Raw genomic sequence first — 19,259 nt, 5'->3', positions numbered from 1 at the left:
AAAGCAAAGAAAGCTTATTTCAGAGTTTCCCCGTTTTGCTCCCCAAAAGCAGGAAGCTTTCTTGGTGGTATTAGGACTGCGCCTTGGAAAGAGCAAGAGGACATCGATTTATAAGGAGAGGAGAAGCATGGCTTGCTCTGCTTGCCCGTGTTTCAGCTTTCCTGCACGCACCTCATCCTCCAGCAGCTCCTCTGCTCTCATAACAGAACAAAAGGGAGATTCGAGTGGCCTACAGAAGGGAGTGAAATGGAGACAGGAGACCCACAAACACCAGGAGACATCTTCTGGAAGTACCAGACACCAGTGTCTCCTCTAACCAACCAGCAAATGAACCTCTAAAGGAGAGGAGAGGTCACCATGAGAGGTCTTCCTGAAGGGGACACAGTTCAACTTCTCCCAGACTTAGGCACAAGTCCCCTAGCATCCTCCACGGACCCCAGAGCCTCAGAAAGACTTTGGCTCCATCACTCCGGCTGCCTCTTTTCCAGTGACCTAGTTTCTTCCCTGTACCAAAAAAATGTCACATTGACTTCTCGTTGCACAAACTGGTCAGTCTAACTATAGCACAGTTTCAGGCCCCAGCATTTGTTTACCTGCAAAGCGACACAGAAGCTGGCTGTGTGGGTGTCTGTGGTTTGCAAGGCATCGCATTTTGGTTTCTGTTTTATTTAAAGAAGAAAAAAAAAAGTGCCGTTCCTCGTGTTTGACCGAGCTGTGTTTCCGTGAGCTCAGCAGATCTGCCCGTCGCTGTGCTGAGCACATCCTGCCAGACGCACGCGGCCCCTGGCCCTGCAGGGACAACGGCGACTATTTCAGGAGCCAAAAGGAAGGTGAGATGCTCACTATTGTATTGCGCTCATGCCATCACTTTCCTCTCGGCACTGCGGCAGAGAAAGAGCCGCTCCAACCGTGTCAAAGATCAGTCTCTACAAAGGGCATGCAAGTGTCGGCAAACACAATCGTTTTTTTAAAAAAAGTTTGCATTTCCTGTACGTTTTGTCTCACGTTAGTACAAGATTCTTCTCACTAAGCCCAAAAGGACTTTCAGGGCACTGGTTATTCACTTGCAACACGAGAAGAGATGGCGATTCTGTGAAGGGAGTTTACTGAGTCAGTGGTTGCAACAAGCTGCCTACCCCGTACCACCAACCCTGCCTGGAGGGGTCCTTCATCTCCTACGCACACACTTCTTCCCATTTTACGTTTAGAGGTTGGCACTTGCATCCCGCAACGGAGAAAAACAAGTATGCTTATTCTCCTGTTCCAGCACACACTCAGAGCTGCCCCACTCGACCTTCCTACAAAGCATTCAACTTGCAGACACTTTGCCATTATATTGCTGAGGTTGGAGCTGGATCCATTAAAAGAGCCATACTGCTGAGAGATGCTGGGGAGCCTTCTTGTCTCCCCACCAGACGATGAAGCCAGAGGTAAGACCTGCAAATCCTCTGTCACATCTCCCCAAGGCACTACTTAAAGCACAGCATGATACTGAAGCAGAACGCAAACACTTACAAGAGTCCTTCACTTAAGTGTTATCAAATGACTTCAGTTTTATTCCACTTAAAAAAAATAAACACAAACCATGGAATAGCAACCCTTGAATGGGACACCTTGAAATGAAATAGTTCAGCAACTAGAGAATCCTTCTAAGTTGTGCATCTTTGAAGCAAAGGTAAAATTCAAGACCCAGGTATGTAAGCAGCCACTTCTGAAATCAAGATCATTCGCATTTGCTGTATCATTTGTGGGGAGGCACCTGCAGGATTGGGCCCAGCCGATTAGGTGAAGCGTCTGCATTTGCAGCATAAAGTGAAGTCAGTGGCATGAAGAGCGACAGAAATAGCCCTCTCCTCCCCACCCCAAGCTAATCTTCTCTCAGCTGGAATTGGAAACCAAGCACGAAAGCCTACAGGAGGGATCTGAGCACATAAGTAGCCTGCAGAGGACATGGCTGCCCGATTTATTTATGTCATTAAGAGTCAACTCCTGCACCATGGCAAGGTGAGAAATTGCCAAATTGACCCCTCCTGCTTCCTACGAGGGCCAAGGCCAATCTATGCCATCATCCTGCCCCATGAAATGCTAGATGACCAGCCCATAACAGCCCTTTTGCTTAACCCATCCTCTGGCAACGAGCACCAATGAAGAATTCACAGGCTTCTCTTTCAGGCATCACTTTCAGGATTGCCACTGCTTGAGGATCCAAAGCGTCTGAAGATGCATGTCCTGTATTGCTGTTTCTGCTGTTGGCCAGGATCTCCCCAAAGTCTCGGAGGAAGCAGCAGAGCAGCTCTTCATAGCTTGCTCCCCAATGAGGGAAAGAGCTCATCGGCAGCCCAGCAGCCGTACCACTGTCCGGAGACAGCCAGAAAGGTACTGAGAGAAGGAGGTGAGAGACTTGAGGGACAGGCAGGAGCAGTAGGGAAAGAAAGGCCCAGGAGTTCAACTGTTCCCAAGGGAGAACAAGGAGGGGGACACAGGGGGGCTGCCCGAAGCATGGATGTGCCACGGGGCTGACCATACACAAAGACCCATTCCCTCCCTCCCTCCCTGCAGCCCAGACCAGGGGTGAGAAGGGCAGCAGCATCCCCCTCCCACCCTCTCTGGAGGAACATGTTCCAAGTAATTTCCTAAACCGTGTCACTGCCGAGCACGTAACCACACCAGCTCTGCCAAGGCACTCCCCACCCCACCACTGTCACGCAAGCTGCTCCTTGTAGCAATCTGCAATACATTTGGGGCAATGGGAAACCAAACCCCACTTCTGGCCTGCTGATGGGAACAGCGAGCCCTGTTCTGGATCAAGAGCTCTCGGGGTCTGTAGAGTTTTTTGGGTGTTTTTTTGGTTTGTTTTTTTTTTTTTATTAGTACAGGGTGATCAAGACAAGAGGGTCTTTCATGCCAAGACCACCACAGCCTAGAACCAGGATTTCCTTCCTTATTATAACTGCTTCTCTCACCTCCTGCCTTTTGGAAAAACATTTAATTAGAGCATCATCAACAAGGGCACTGCATCAAGCCCAACCACCCAACTACCCAAACCACTACAGCCTTACGCACCTATAACGTGGGACTCAGCCACTGGGTCTTCCAAATGAAGACAGACAGCGGGTCAGATACCAACAGCAACCATATAGCACACTGGGAAAGGGAGCTCAAATCACAAGAGACACACCTGCCCCTCCGAGGAATCACAGCCCCAAAACATTTGGTTTCATCTGCAATGCTACAGGACAGTCGCATTTCCTACAAAGCCCAGAGGGGGAGGAGGAAAGAATGACCGTGGTGAAAGCCTGCAGTGGTAAGCAATTCAAAACACATCACTTCCAGCCTCCTGAAGGGTCTCCTTTCTTTCCTGAAACTGAAATTGTTATTTCTCCAATATCACACCCTGCCAGACAGGTAGTACCATCTGCCTTGTCTGGATCTCTGTGCAACCACTGCGACACAGGTGGGCACTGACCACCACCTCCTCCAGGATGTCAGGGCTGACAGCAAAGCTGAAATCAGAAACCTGCCACTGGTAACACACACATGCTGAATGCAGCCCAAGGCAGCACATTAAACAACAGCTTGACATACACCTAAGCCAGTACTTTCAAAATAATATGCAACAAACCCTTTTCCAGAGGTCAAGAGCATCCACTGCTGAACAGATGAATACAGAAGAAGGTCACTTGCTTGACTTCAGGCAGCCAGCTCCCTGCAAGAGCTACACCATCACCTCAGGATTGTTATTCCTAGTCCTGGGCTCCAGCCATGAGGTACTGGTGAAACCCTACTCATCCCTCGGTGCTACTCTAACAGCTCCGGCCGTTGCTTCTGGCAGCAAATTCTCCTTGAACGCACCATGTGATGATTCTCCCTGCACCATGCTGCGAGCCCCACAGCACCCGCAGGTTAACCGCACAGAGGAGTGAAAATTATGAAAATTGTTGCTGCATGATTTAATTTCACTGGTATTTTAGAAGCAAACAGCTCCTTTCCTCACTCAGGGCTTCTGCAGCATTTTAAGCAGCAGATGCTCAGCACTACCAAATGAATGGTTCCTCCTGAAGCAATGAAGGGGAAAGTGGCAGGAAACATCACTTTAAAAAAAACAACAAAAAAACAAAAAACAAACAAACAAAAAAAAGATGTTTCAGCCAAGACCCCTTGGAGAACATAAATCCTACAGTCTGCCCTAGAGTGCTAGTGAGGAAGAGCAGGTACAGAAGTCTTCTGGGCGAGAGATCTCATCAGAAATCAGGAGTTTCAGGAGAGATTCTTGGCTTTCCCACAGGTTCCTTGTATGCAAAGTAAGTAACTTAATCTGTGCCCCAATTACCTTCTTAAAGTGAAGATACTGTTTTACCAATCTGCAGCAAAGGAAGTTTCATTGCTGCTTGATGCAAAGGTAAGTTTGGTGGTGAAGGTGCATCAATGCAAGTTATTTTTCTAGCTTAATGGAAAGCGCAAAATTTAAAGCTAAATTCTTCCCCAGAGAATTAAATACATTCTGGTTCGGCCACTTTATCTCTAGTTCCAGACAATCTCTCCCTCTTCAATGAGCTCCTCCCTAGCAGTGGGAATGAAATACAAGCAAGAAGAAAAAAAGTGAAACAGCAAGTCAAAAAATCTCTTTGAGCCAATGCTGGTAATAGAAAATTGTAAGTGCCTCATTCTTTTCTCCTCCCAACTGTTCCACTCGTAACAATATTGGCAGTTGTTTGAGGAAAGCCCCGCAGTATATTCACTATATATTTCCTGTAAACACTCAACACGGCACAATATACATTCTTTTTCTCACCAATATTTCAATGTGGGCTTCCTTAAAAAAGGACCTTCTGTGCCAAGCAGTCCTCCCCCACATCAGCGTCCTTGGAAACACGCTGCTCTTTCCAGTGGCACCTCAGTGACAAGCAAAACAAACCTGTGGTGGCCCCAGATGTACATATGCCAGCCATTAAGCTCCTATCTACAGCTGGAGAGCTGGGTCTTTGGGTTCATTGGACATGGCCGCAGCCACGGAGGGCTTTGCTTTAGTAGGACACAAGCCCAAGCACAGCTTACATGCATGATTTAAGAGCAAGGCAGAGCATTAAAGCTAGACCCGCTCAGCGCTTGTTTCCCTCCACGTGGTTCTTGTGCAAAGCTGCTCCTTAAGCCCAATTCCCAGTGCAAGGCAGCAGGACTTGGAGGCATTTTAGAAAACCTTAATCTAGAAGCTCCATAGAGCAAATGCTCTTTTCTATGTCTGCTCCACACAATTCTCTTGAGGCTGCCACTTTTCTGCATTAAACTGTGCTTGCCTGGGTAGATTTTCAAATCTAGAACTTTTATGTTGATAGTTTTTATGTTCATTACAAGTCTGGGTTTTTTCCTCCCCTCTCCATTTTTATTCCCTAGCATCCCACTTACCAACCAGGCTCCAGAGGCGAGGCAGCCAAGCTCCGCTCTCGCTGGCTCTCCCTCCACATCCATGGGTAGGGTGGGCTCTTCCAGCCCCCCGGGTTTGAGGCGCAGCTCCAGACCAGGCGCTGGGTGCACCTTTGAGGGTGCCTTGGAGCTGCAGAAACTGCTCAGCCTCCTTTTGCTTTCTGAGGGCGAAACCTCAGGTTTGCCTCCTGCTTTCATGTCAATCAGTGAATCAGTAAAAACAGACACCCTGGGGTCTTGGCCATCAGCTTGCCACACAGAGAAGGGAGAGGGACATTTCAGTTAGTTTGAACTTGAAAATCTAACTGTGATTTTGAATAAGAGTTAAAAAATCAGAAACTACGTTCAGAGCTCAATTTCAAACTACACACTAAAACGAGCCATCCCCTTTTAACCTGGTGTAATAGAGGAAACTATCTGACAGCCTGTAAATCTGCAGAGACCATGCACTAATTGTACTGATTCTTTTTTTTCCTTAGATGAGGACTGTATACATCAAGCCACAAGCAAAGCTCTCCCCTCTGCTCCCTACTGACTGTACCCAAGACAGCACAGACACACAGGCTCGAGGCAGCACACAGGACTCTAGAGAAGACGATGCTTGAAGACAAGGAAATTTTATTCCTTCAAGAATTCATTACATACCACTCCCCTTTCCCCTTTGCTCTCCCAAAGAAAAGTATCTGCTAACAAAATTTATCTCTAGTGTTAGAGGAGCAGCAGGATCCCTGCCCTTAGGCAAAGAAAGATCAGAACAGGATTTCTGTGCAAACATGAACCGAATCCCAACTTCCCTTGCACGAGAGCAGCCCCATCTTCTGAGCCAGGCAGTTAAATATTGAAGGAAAGGCATGCAGCAGCTCCGATTATGTGGAACAAAAATTAATTGAGGGCATAAGTCTCCGATTCAGCTCTCCATTTATTTTTTCCACAGCACATTATATGTGAGTGTGGGTTGCAATGCAGACACCTGCAGGGAAAGCAGCCCAACCCATCTGTGACAGTGATATTACCTCCTTTTATTTGTTTTTCTGGTTAAAGCTTCCATTTTTTATCAGCCCTGCAACAGACAGATGTGGGGAGTCCTCCAAAACTGCATCCCCCTTCCTGACATTTTAAACTACACATTTAGAGATCTGTAGTTTGAAAAACAACAACAATTTTTTCCCCAAAACAGGCTTTAAAATAAGACATGTGAAAAAAACAAAGCTAATTTCCAACAGAATCTCAAAAACACCATCGCAAGAGCCCACACCCTTCCCTTAAGATACAAATTAAAGCCCTATTCGCCCGCACCCCAGTCTTTTTAACAGAAATCCTTCTATTGTCTAAAGCCACTTACACACATTTTGGCCCATGGGAAAAAAAAGGAAAAAAAATAATCCTGGGAACAGCCCTATTCTGGCACAGCAACAAGCTAGATAAGTGCCTGGATTTTCCATATACAGCTCCTAGGCACCTCAAGCCGTGCCAACATGGGATGTTTCAGCGGCAGGGCTTTTGCAGGGTCTCAGCTATTAAGAGGGATGTGCCTTTCCCAGGGGATGCCCGCTCTCGTTGTCACCTCTGTCAGTGCATCACACAGAGGTGACAACAAGAGCGGGCATCTCACCTGCCCCCATACAGCTATGCAGACCCCACGGCTGTGCTTTACTACAGCAGGCTGGGGGATGCAGCATCCCCCCAGGGACTTACCATCTGATGGGACTACATTCCTCTATTTTTAATTTTTTTCTGGTTTCTTTGCCACAAGAAGAGAGTCCTGCCTTGCTCTTCTCTTTCCAAGGCTAAGGTGTGATTCTGCCAACTTTGTGGCACCGCGGTGACAATGCCAGTGGCCAACGAAGCCACCACAACAACAGTCAGATGGGAGGAAGGGACAATGCATGTTCGGTTCACGCTGTGAGATGACGCTGGTATGCAAGAGAAGACTCATTTCTGCACATCCATACTGGAGTTTGCTATACCAACATTGACACCAAGAGATAATAACTACTTCCAAGCTGGACACCTAGACCACAGCACACAGTCCAAGGTCAGGTCCAGCAGGATGCATCAGCTCGTGCAGAAGGTAGGATAGGTCCCCAGGCTACCAGACCACAGGAGCAAATACCATGTAGCCCACTAGCACCAGACATTTGTCCCCAGCCATGGGACAGATGTCACCAGCTGGGCACAACCACCACCCAACTTGGAGCACCGAGGTGCCAGAGCCAAACATGCCAAACAGCCCATCATGGCATGAAGAGAGGTTTTGAGAGACTGGTTAAGAAGCACTGCTGTCAGGATGATGCCGTGCTTTGTGGTGGGCTTGGATATGACTGGCAGGATTTGAAAGTATTTGCTACACACCTGACAGGAGGAATATTGATTTTGGGGGAGGTTTAAGAGAGGATGCTCTTTCCAACAAGCCGATTTACCCTTTTAAAATAGCTGTTGTATTTAATTACTGCTAACAAAATGCTTTCAACTCTTATGCTTACAGACACTATTGAGCATATCTATGACCATTCCAATAATCCTCAAAAGATCTTAACCAAATAACACAAAAAAGGTGCCCTCTGACCCATCCTGAATCCATCAGGGAGCCCATACGCCTACTTAGGATGGTGTTGCCCACCTGCCTCTGCTGTGCAGGGACAACAGCAGGGTGCCCGCAGGCAATTCTGGGAGAGTAAAGAGGTGAGGTTTTGGGAAAAATGAATTTTCCATGCTGCAGCGTGGGATGTTTTGCTCCATACGGCTCAAACATCTGGATTTGTTGTCTAAGGCACAACCCTTACACCTTGGTGAACTCTGCAATGACTTACTTATTCCACTGCTAAACCATGCAGATGTCACCCCTCCACTCCAGAAAATTCATCCTCCTGTCCACCTAGCCTTTGCAGGTCAAGGTCAGCCACCAGCATGCAAGAAAAGGGGGCCCTGAGGCTGCTGATCCAACACTAACAGACCTCCAGCACAGTGGGTCAGGCTTCCCTGCAGCATGCCGACAAGCACCATTCTATAGTTGCTGCTATAGGGTACCACAGTATCGGCCCATTTGCAATGGCAGCAAAGATCAGTGCCACCAGATACTGTTACCGCAGGGCAATCAAGACTGCTTTCCCTTGAAGCCTGCAGAAATATTATAAGGCATCTTCTAGAAAGTTGAACCATAATACTTCAAGAGGACAAAAGCTCCTTAAAATGCAGATCAGCAGAAATCCTGCATGGGAAGTAGGCTGCTGCTGGCAGGCCTTGGCTGAGGAAAAGCATCTCCGCCAACAGCCCCACCACTGCCTCTCGCTTCCACCTCTGCCCGAGCACAGCTCCAGAGTAACTTGCCTTATCTTAGATGCAAACCATCACACTGAAACAAAATGTTTTGCTAGCCAGACGCTAACAAAATGTTAGTACAGCTTTCTGCAGTGCCAACATCACCAGTTTCAGTCTTAAATCAGACACTCAGAGCAGCTTGCCACTGCCTTGCTTGCGAGGCAGATTTTATGCTTCTAAAGTACCTTATTTTTAGGCGCAGTTATCAACCCGCACATCATCATACATGCCCTACTTTCTACGTTTTCTGCACCTACTCTTGGCCACAGTCAGAGATGGTACATTGGCTTGACTTGCTGCTCTGACAATACAGTTGCTCTGACATTCAGTTTCATCAAATATTTACCACTGCTTAGTTTGAAAATATGTGTTTGGATACTTTAGCTTAACTTGACTATGAACACGGTACCAGAATTGCTGGTACTGCTCTCCTCCTCGTCAGTCTAGTTCTTACTTTGCTTCTGCCATTTCTGGGATTACAAGCACTAGGGCTCTGCTGCCACAGAGCAAGGAGAACCTCGTCCCTCCACGAGCACAAGGTTTAGCCATCCTTCTCTGTTGTCTCCACGTGTAGCCATGCCTGGATGTGCAAACAGGCAGACCTGCCCAGGGGAGAGACTCTTCCCAAAGATACTGAGATTTAAGGGCCAGAACTCAGCTGGGAAGAATGGCTGCTCTTAAGGGAGACTTTCTGGAGAGCTTCCCAGGCACAGGTACCCACCCTGCCATTTGGTGTGTACCTCACCTGAATATTTGTTCTGAGAAGCAGTTTTATTTGGATGGCAGAAAAATCAGTGTTCGGGTAGTGCAAGTCAAATTCAGGTAGCAGGGGCATCTTAAAGCTGGAAATCTGATCTAATCCTGCAGATGGTGGAGATGGCCCTTCTGCATCCCACTGACACATCTACAGCACAGCTCCCGCCAGCTGCTTTGGTGGGTTAAGCAAGTCAGCAAGCGAAGCCCACCCAGTACAAAGCCCCTCTTAATTTCACACACCAGATGAACTCTTACTCAAGAACTCGGGAATAAAAGGCCAAGTCCTACACAAATCCCCAAATCTCAGCTTAGCACCATAAAGTAGAGAAAATGATGGTAGATATTACTGGACACTTCACAGCCAGCACGGGGCTCACGCTTTCCTTGGCCTTTCTCCTCATGCGGGTATTTGACTTTTGAGTTGTTGAGCAAGTAATCAAGCAGAAATGCTGCCAACATCCAATATTGCCACATGGAGCCACTGTAAAGCAACGCCTCATACTTGGGGTTTTCCCATACAGATCATTAGAGATGCCGTGACTATGCCATAATGTCAGATGGAGCAGTTGGGACAAAGTTCAGGTAACCAGCAACGAAGAGCGAAGCTGCGCATCTCCAGCCTTCCCCTCCTATGCTGTCCCCTCTCTTCTCTTCCAGAAATAACCAACCTGCCACTCCTGCCCCTTCCAGCTCAAGAGCAAAGCATCAAGACATAGGTAGCGTGCCGAGCAGCCCCTCACCTACAGAGCAGAGGCGAGAGCTAACGAGCAAACTCACAAGGGAGGTCTCTTGGCAACACAGGGTAAGAGAAAAGGAGGGGGAAATTGCTGCCAGCTTGTTTGTGTGCACTTAAGGTGGCATTTCCAACCCTGTAATTGTTGCATAATGAATTTAGCAATGGAGTTCAAGAGCTATGATTCATTCAGGCCAAAAAAACATGAGTCAGCGCCCAAAGAATCATGAGATGTTAGAATTATATACATTTAACTTGAGCTTGACAAATCCAAAGGAGCAGTGTAACAGCAGAGTGTCTCAGCACAACTCAAAACATCATGCAAATATCCCCACTCCTCCTCCCAGCCAACGCAAGATGAGAGCAGCACGAGAGCAGCGCCTAGGTCGGCTGTTGCAAATAATTTACGCCTGTCACTTACGACCAGCTCAGGTTATCAGCCCCAGCTCAGACGCCGCCTCTTACCTAGCGCTCACACTGACTCACCGAGAAAGGTGATAAGGTCCCATCCAGCCTCAGAAAAGACTTTTGTGCAATCTCGCTGTGGACCTCTGGGGAGAGGAACACTCCGGATGCTCATTTCACTGTGTGCGACCAGCACAAAAGCCAGACAGGACAGGGGAGGAGAGCAGAGGCGGCTGTGGGAGGCTGGCGGTCAGGGTGCTACAGCAAACCACAGAGGTGGCAGTGGGAAAGGAGTGCAGATCTCTGCAGGGGATCGAGCAAGACACGGGGCAGAGTTATTACAGAAAAGGATGCCTAAGGTTAAGGAGCAAGTGCAGATTGCAGGGAGGTGATGCAGAGAAGACCTCACGAAAAATAAGATGTTTCCCTAGCTCTCTTGGGTGATCTTGTTTAAGTCATGCCCTGTATTCTGTGCTTACAGAGCTTGCATATATGGAAAGGAAAGTTATTTTGAAGTGAGATAGGGTGCAAATTCAAAGCAGAACAACTATTCTGGGTTAACTCCCCAGGTGGGTTCTTATTCTAGAGTGGCAGTACCTTCTTCTACTTTATTTCACTTTAAAAATAGATTAGGCCAATGGTTCTGATCTGCAAGGCCATGGTAGCTGGCCCACTGCTTTTAGAGCATCCTTAATTAGGGCCTGGATATGGGGACACAGGGGTTCCAGGATGCAGATTTGACAGTCCAAATTTGGAAACATTAATCTAAACCAGGAATGAAGCAACCGCCTGCAGGAGGGTCTGCACGGACACTGCTTGGGCAGGACCTGCTGCACAGCAGCTGTTCCTGCAGCAGGCACACGGGAACGCACCTCGGCAGGGGCACAGACCACGCAACACGCTCTGCCAACCACACACCAAACAGCACTAGATGAAACCCCCAATCTGCACTTCACGCGCAACCAAAAACCTCCTTATAATGTTTTTATTTGAGGTTCATTTGAATTTACCATTTACCAAGCTTCCATTTAGCCTCATTAATCACAGCCTATCAAGCTCTTTGAAATGCAAACATAGAAAAGTACCCAGCAACCGCACTTCTCGGTTTATCCTTCTGCTGGAATTATGGAAGGCTACGAAGCAGGAATGCCAACCCACCTGTCTCCTGCTTTTCAACCACTTCCCATGGGATGAAATCAGCTGACTATTCTGGAAAAAAACACACTGATCTCTTTCCTGCCAGCTAGCAACATTCAAGGATAGCAAACAATGTGTCGTGCAGGAGAAAGTGCATCCCTGTGAAAGTCGAGGGGAGAGGCAGATAGGCAGCTCCCAGCAGTACTGCTACCTGCATCAGCACGCAGATGCTGTCTCTGGAAGCAGGGATGGCCAAGCCACCTTTGTCAAAGGCTTTGCATTTCCTGTCTGGGCCCCTGGAGCCAGAGATCTCTCAGCTCACCTAATCCACGTCAAATGATATGCCATTTGTTTGCATTGTATGGGTATTAAGGCTTAGCCTTCCTCAAGCTATTCATATTTTTTTCCCTTGGTGCCTACGTGGCTGTTAAACCCAGTATCGACACGCTTCTGTAAGACCTGCAAGGAAAAGGTCCATCAGGACAGAATCACAGTACTCTGAAAGTAACATTTTCCCCAGCTAGCAGAGGTGGCGAGGGGTGCCACCAAGTCCAGACTCAGTCCAGTATCATCAGTTCTCGCTGACGAACCCTTTCCTGCTTTGCCGTGAGACTCTGGGTGTAGCACTCATTCCTCTCACCTCCCAAAGCCCGACAGTTTTTTCCGCTGCCCTTCGTCTGTGCTGTTTGCTCAAGCCAAGTGCAGTGCTACCCCCTGAAGCGGGAACTATCCTGATTTCAGAGGGGAAGGTGCAAGCAGCCAGTGATTCGTACCCACAATTACCAGTCCCTTACACTGCTGCCAGGAGCAAGGCAAGCTGTGCTTCACACTGAGCCTGCCGCCAAGCCGGACCTGGCTTAGGAGTGGGCTTTGGCTTACTCAGAGCTGGAGTCTGACTGCTCCTGGGTACCGTGACTCTCCAGCACCTCCACCCTAACCAGCAAAGCACCTGGGCTCTGCTGTCCTTTCAGGAGTGTCACCTTCCAAAAACAATTTTTAAAAATATAGTATCTATCTATCTATCTATATAAAGAAAAACCACGTTGGACAGCAAAAAGTGACGGTCAACAAATGAACGTGCCCTAAACAAGACTTTGGCAAGCGGCACAGCTGGTGTTGACCGGCAGCAGCGCAGGCAGAATGGTGCCGTTGAGATGAATGAGCAAGGGAGCACGTGGAAGGGAGACGAAGAGAGACAAGTAGATTAATAGAAGACGACAGATTTCTAGGAAGATTGCGATAAGCCTCTTTAAACTTCCCTAAAGGATGAGCCAGCTGGCAAGGCCATCCTAGGAGGTGGTGTAACTCGACTAACAGCCTTGCAAAAAGCCAACAGCTGACCCCTTTCACACATACCAGCTCACCCCTGTAGCTCTTTAAGCAAGGAGGGCTGAATGTGCAGAGCCTGGATGCTTCTACACCAGCGCTCGCCTGCAATCACAGCCCTCCTTGCAGAGAAGCTGCCAGCCCTGAACTACTTTCAACAAGCAAACAAGCAGCGAGGTCAGGCTGACCATTAGCGCCAGCAGAGCGCACCGTCCCGCTCTCCCCGGCCCCGACCAGCCGAACAGCACGTTTCATTGCCCACGCAGGGGCTAATCCTGACCCGCGTTCCTAGCCACAGGCCACGAAGCTGCCAGGCACGGCTGGGGAGAGGCACGTCGCTCCTGAAAACGGCTTTGCCAAAGCAGGGACAGGGACGGCAAGGTGATGAGCGGGGTCCCTGCATCATGCTTTTGCCTCCCTCCTAAATTCAGCTCTGCTGGGATCCCCGGCAGAGCCAAGTTCTCCAAAAACATTACACCCCAATGAGCAGTTTCACCCTCCGAGGAGGAAAAGGAGAGGACTGTCCACAGGGGAAGACAAGCTTGAAATGTTAAGATTTTTATACTTTAAGGGACAATACCTTCAAAACCTGTTTGGAGGTGGAGTCGATACCACGCACAGGTATGGCCAACAGAAAGAGTTCACTACATCCCCTTTCCAGTGCCTCAAAACCCCGTAAGTATTTGAAACTGGAGGTATGACCTGGGGCAGCAGAGGGTTTCAGGATGAAGAGGAACAGCAGCCAGTTTGTTTGATATCAGGCAAGTTTTTCTTCTTAGGCCAATTAGCTGGTGATATAATTTGCCCACTAAGGTCACTGAATCATCATTTAGCAGTTTCAAAGGAGACAAGATGAACTGCAGGCCAATTTTCCCCCTCCAGCTCAATGAGTGATTCAAAATGCTGTTAATGATAGTGGTTCATAAGTATCTGGCAGAGGATTTGAGAGGGCAATTTATTGCCCAAAAAGAGACTGAGCTATTTCTTGCCAAAGAAGCTAAGCCTGTGAAGATGTAGGACCTGATTTTGCTATCTTACTTTACCCAAGAGCTGCGAAACTTGAGTCAGGCATTGGTAAAAGCAAAAAGAAGCAGCAGACCCAAAAACAGGTTAAGGAAGGTCACAGTCAAAACCCACTTCATCACCTGCAGGCAAGAAATGTTTCTAAGGATGGGGATAAGAAAGGAGTAACATCCCCAGAAGACTTTTAGCACAAACCCTGCATTTTCCCAAGTTTATATAAGATAAAAATGAGACATCCCCTCATCCACAAAAGCTTCATTATTTGTCAACCTCAGGCTCCATAACTAGTAAACACTGGTTGATGTTTTTCTTCTTACTGGATGAAATGTGCCTACAGGCAACAGGCATTTTATAAATTATTAAACCAAGGGAAAATAAGGTTCCAACAAAGTGGCTGCAGAAGCACCAAGGAGCCGGTACAATTGGTACCAGCACACTCACACAGAGTCATTTTTCCTGCAATGACGGACGCAACAAGAAGACATTGTTAGAAATGGGCAGCCTGGACACGTGGTCTCGATGGCAAAAAGAAGACATCGTATCTCAGCATTTCATCACATCCAGCACAGATATCTGAAGTTCAACACTTTAAACCTTATTTTTCTTATGAAATAGTCACTTATGTTTTCCAGTCAGAAGGAAAATAAGTGGTTTGGGTTTGGTTTTTTTTTCAACTTCATGAGAGGTCTCAGGACATGAAGCAAAACCCATAACACTAATGTAATAAGAGTATTTTCAATGTCATCCACAGTTTTTAGTCCAACCCATAGTGTAGAGATTAAACAAGGAAGGGAAAAAAATAAACAAAAAAAGTATTCTTCACATTCAGGATTTAATACATTACGTCTTTCACAACGAACACGATCCCCCTTCCAGACTAAATTCAGTTCCAGCCAGAAAAACCCTTTCTGCCATAACAGCGCTTGGCCCTTCCATCTGTGAAAAAGCACTTAACAGTAACAGCAGGGCTCAGGGCACCCGGGTCAAGGCAGGCTGGGTCAAGGTGAAAGCTAGGGCAGCTTAGGCAGCTGCTTCTCCAGAGGTTCCCTGAGCATTTGATAGGGAACACAGGAGGGCCCAAACAGAGACGGTTTGGGGTTTTTTCTCCCCCCCCCCCCCCCCCCCCCCCAGGTTTGCAAGCCCTCTGCTTTCCTTGACAATTTGTGAGAAGCCACTTTTCTCTGCGACTCCGTTACAGCTTAAAGCATCCTCCTCCTCGAGCAGTTATCACGGTGTAGAAAAGACCTTTTCATGATAAGTAAGCAAAGACATAAACGTGAACTTGTAGGCTTGTCAACAGAAAGCATCTCTACCACCACTGACGCCTCAGACCCCTGAGCTGGAGAAGGGGCTGAAGTTCAGGCTGAAGTTCACCTGGTGTGCCAGCCTCTGAAGGAGACTGTCTGAGAAAGACCTTCGTCTCGCACAGAAACCAGTCCTTGCAATCCTGATGCCATTTCAGGACTTACAGTTGCTTATATTTATGCTACTTCCTTCCAGTATATTTCTTCCACACCCCAATCATGCCAAAAGGGAGAGGATTTCTAAATACAATAAGGAAAACCCATTCACGAGCAAACACAAGAAATTCACATCTTCAGTGCCTCGGCTTTTGCACGAAGACCCACGGTACAAACGTGTACTTAAACACCAACGCCAAGCGTTCAATGGAGTCAAAACTGCCTTAAAGTGGCAATCGCGCCCTCAGCATTAGGTGCGGCCAAAGGTAAGGTTAGCCAAATTTACCGAGGGATTAGCCGGGTGCCTGGCGCTACCCGGGGAAGGCAGCGGACTGCATTATTTAAGTGACTCCCGCCAGCCCGGTCTAGGATTGCACAGGGCTGGAGTTACCGAAACTCCGCGGCGTGATTGCAGCCGCTGCCCTGGCCGCGGCGGGGACCGCGCTCCGCGCCCGCCGACCGCTCCTCCGCGGCCCTGGCAGCGCCCGGGGCGGGGCGGGGACACCCGGACGGACACCCGGACGGACACCCCGCTCCCCGGGGGAGGGACAGCGAGGGAGCCCCAGCGCCGCGCCCGCAGCATCCCGCTCGGCGGCGGCGGCGGCCGCCGGCCCGGCCCGGCCCGGCCCCGCTCCGCTCCCCGCGCTGCCGCGTCCCCGGACCCGCACTCACCCGTGGCAGCTCCACGCGGCGCAGCGGGCCCGGCCGGGCAGGTGGGCAGGCAGGCAGGCAGGCGGGCAGGCAGGCAGGCAGGCAGCGGCGCCGCGCAGCCCCGGCCCCCGCCCGCCTCCGGCTCCGGCTGCGGCCGCCGCTCCGCGCCCCCCCGAGGTGGGGCCGCGGAGGGGGGCGCGGCCGCGGAGGGGGCGCGGATCCGGCCCGCCCCTCCGCCCGGCCCGGCCCGGCCCGGCCCGGCCCGGCAGGTGGAAGGCGCGGAGCGGAGCGGAGCCGGGGAGCATCCCCGGGGATGTGGCAAGAGCGGCTTGCGCGGAGCGTCCTGCCTCCCGGGGTGCGGGGAGGGCCCTTGGGAAACGAGGGCTGGTCGGCATTTGGGCGGGTGGGGCTGGGGGTGGGGGTGTAATTAAAAGAAAGAAAGAAATATTTTTTAAAAAGGTCTTCAGGTTTTGGGGGAAGGTTGCAGCCGCGCCTCGGCCTTCCCGAGGCTGCCGAGAAGATTTGCCCTGGCTTCTGGCTGGGCGCAAGGTGCGGGGTGCTGCTGCCTGCGCTCAAGTTGGAAGGTCTGGGGAGGATATCCGGGTCAGAAACCGTTTTGGCCTTTTTTCGGCGTAAATAGCCGAGCCCGGCAGCGGGTTCCTGTTTGCCACGGAGCCGGCTGATGCTAGGGACAGGGTCCCAGAGCATTTTTTAGGAGAGACCAAAAGCCACCCCCAACGCAATGCAACGTTCACGTCGGGCTTTTAAAGCACAGTGCCTGATGCTGAAAACAAATGCCATTCCTGAAGTATGCCTCATGCCCGTTTTAGAGAGGGACAAAGGCAGGCAGATAAGAGCCTTTGCCAGGAGTCAAAGCCAGTCACCGGAGCTGGGAGAGAAGCCAAGAAGCCTCCTGGGCCAGGGAGTGGCCCTCGGGAGCCCACGCTCACCCCTGCATGGGCTGGGAGCGGAGCAGAGAGGATTCCTCATGCTGCTGTCAGATATTGTGTCTGGGACCGGTTGCCTTTTCTGGGGCGAAATAGGTTTCAGAAGGTTCGGAGGATTAATCACCATCAGCCCTATTTCTCCTTGAGAAAGGGCCTCCGCCCAGACTTAACAGATCGACGGGGAGACAGCTCTAACCATCGAGCTGTGGGGTTTCATTAAAACGTTCTAGCTCAACAAATGCCTTTTGGTTTGAAATGCGACTCGCTCCTTTGAACAGGACAACATGTTGGAAAGTGTTTATGGGTAGTAAACCTGGATCTTTGCAATTGTACATGAGTGTAAGAGTGCATCCGGAGTGTGAAAGTCTGATTAAGGTGGGAGTTTGTTCTGACGAGTGTCTGGGAACTCTGTCCAGAATTCACACATTACTGCTGCAACATGGCAGAACCGTGTTTTAAGAGCCCAAGTGACACATGGAGACGTGCCTTAACTGTGCAAACTTGTCATGTTGCTGCATTTGTACATACAAAAATCTGGAAAACAAAGTTGATAAGAAGAAAGTACATCCATGTCCTCCTCCTCACTGGATCCACCGAGCTGTGGGTGCAGGATGGGAGGCATGGGAAAACTTTCAGCCAAGCTGAAGTTTAGTTACAGATCTAGGACTGCACTTAGATCCTCACCAGCCAGAGACCTTGGCAGCCCTGGGCTGTGCAGGGTGGAGAAGGCTTTCCAAAGCGTGAGTCTGGCAGCCGGAGCCTTCGCTCAGGGCACTGGAGAGCTGAGCAACTTTGGACCAGTCTCTGAAGTCCATAATTCAGTTGTCTGTTTATTTAAAATGTGTTGTAAGCACAGCTGCTTTCTGAGGCACGTATGGTAATGATGGGGGGAGTCACATAAATAAACTGGCTCCGCGCCAGACCAGTGAGTCAGCGTAAAGAGCTGAAATGCATGTTAACAGTTAGAGGATCAAAAAAAAAAAAAAAAAAGACGACTCATTTTCTGTTCAAATTTGGGTATGAGCATTGCGATTGTGAAGATAAGGACAGCTACCACGTCAGCAGGCTCTTGTGGTGCCCGGAGCCAAGGAATGGAGAAGGTGCAGATCTCCAGGGCAGAGGGAGGGCTGAGCACATCAGAGAGAGCCCGCAGGCATCCACATCATCCTCATTTTTGCTGGGAAATCAAAGCTCTTCCTTCAGTTGCCAATACAAAGATTTGGAGCTAGAATAGAAATACAATTTGTTTGTTTTCTAATACAGTCAAAATTTATTGCATCAAGTTTTCTTTTTTTTTTTTTTTTTTTTGGTGGGGGTACAAATTAAAAATATTACAAAGATCTAGGTTAAGAAAAAGGATATTTCAAAAGTAAGGTTTCATAAAAAGCACTACTAAAACATCCAGCATTTTCAAAGACCCAGTTCTTAGCGTCTCCTTCCTCATCCAGTGTTCAATCCGATTTCACAGGTAGTTTTGGTCCCTCAGATTCCTTTCTTTAGCAAATTAGTATTTGCTGGAAAGATTTCACCCAGGTCTAAGAACAGAATTTTTCTCTTGTGCTTTTATAATACATAAGTTACTCAGCCATCAGAGTAGGTACTGGCAACTGATTGAGTCTTCTGGATTAAAAAAAACAGGTAGAAAGCTGCAGTGATTGAAGGACACTGGGCAGACCCCATAACTTGGACACACAGAAGGAGCTGCCAGTCTTGGGCTGTGCTGGGAGTTAAAAAATGTAGAAGCGAGGGGACACTAAAAATCACGTCCTTGTTCTGCAGGCATACAGTGCACGTGTGCTCGTGATTGCTGCTTCATTGTACGCTCGCGTGGTGACAGCTTGTCAAAACAGAAACCGGCTGAGCGTAGGTAGGCTGTAGCAGGAGCCGAGTGCCGTAGGAGGAGCTGTGCCAGCGGCCCCACGCACGAGCTGAAGGTGCTGCCCCACTTTTCCCCCCTCTCCAATTTACACTTCCATCTCTACAATTTTAATTCCCTGGCAAAGTTTTCTTTTCATGAACTTTCAAGGTCTCCTGATGTATTTTATTCCAGCTAAGAGTTGCTGCTACTAAGAAGCAAGGCTG

General features: G+C 49.1%; 1 protein-coding gene across 1 annotated transcript in view; it reads right to left on the bottom strand.

Moving 5' to 3' along the window:
• PPP1R16B (protein phosphatase 1 regulatory subunit 16B) overlaps positions 1-16,379 on the bottom strand; it is a 64,939-nt gene extending 48,560 nt beyond the window's left edge. Inside the window, exon 1 of the mRNA XM_049816986.1 lies at positions 16,252-16,379. The gene's annotated coding sequence lies outside the window, so the exon portion shown is untranslated. The remainder of the gene's footprint in view (positions 1-16,251) is intronic.
• Positions 16,380-19,259: the final 2,880 nt, after the last annotated feature.

The sequence above is a fragment of the Accipiter gentilis genome, chromosome 14, assembly GCF_929443795.1.
Source record: "Accipiter gentilis chromosome 14, bAccGen1.1, whole genome shotgun sequence".
Classification (NCBI taxonomy): Eukaryota; Metazoa; Chordata; class Aves; order Accipitriformes; family Accipitridae; genus Astur; species Astur gentilis.
The sequence above is the reverse complement of the archived record's forward strand: the minus strand, read 5'-3'. Positions and strand labels throughout refer to the sequence as shown.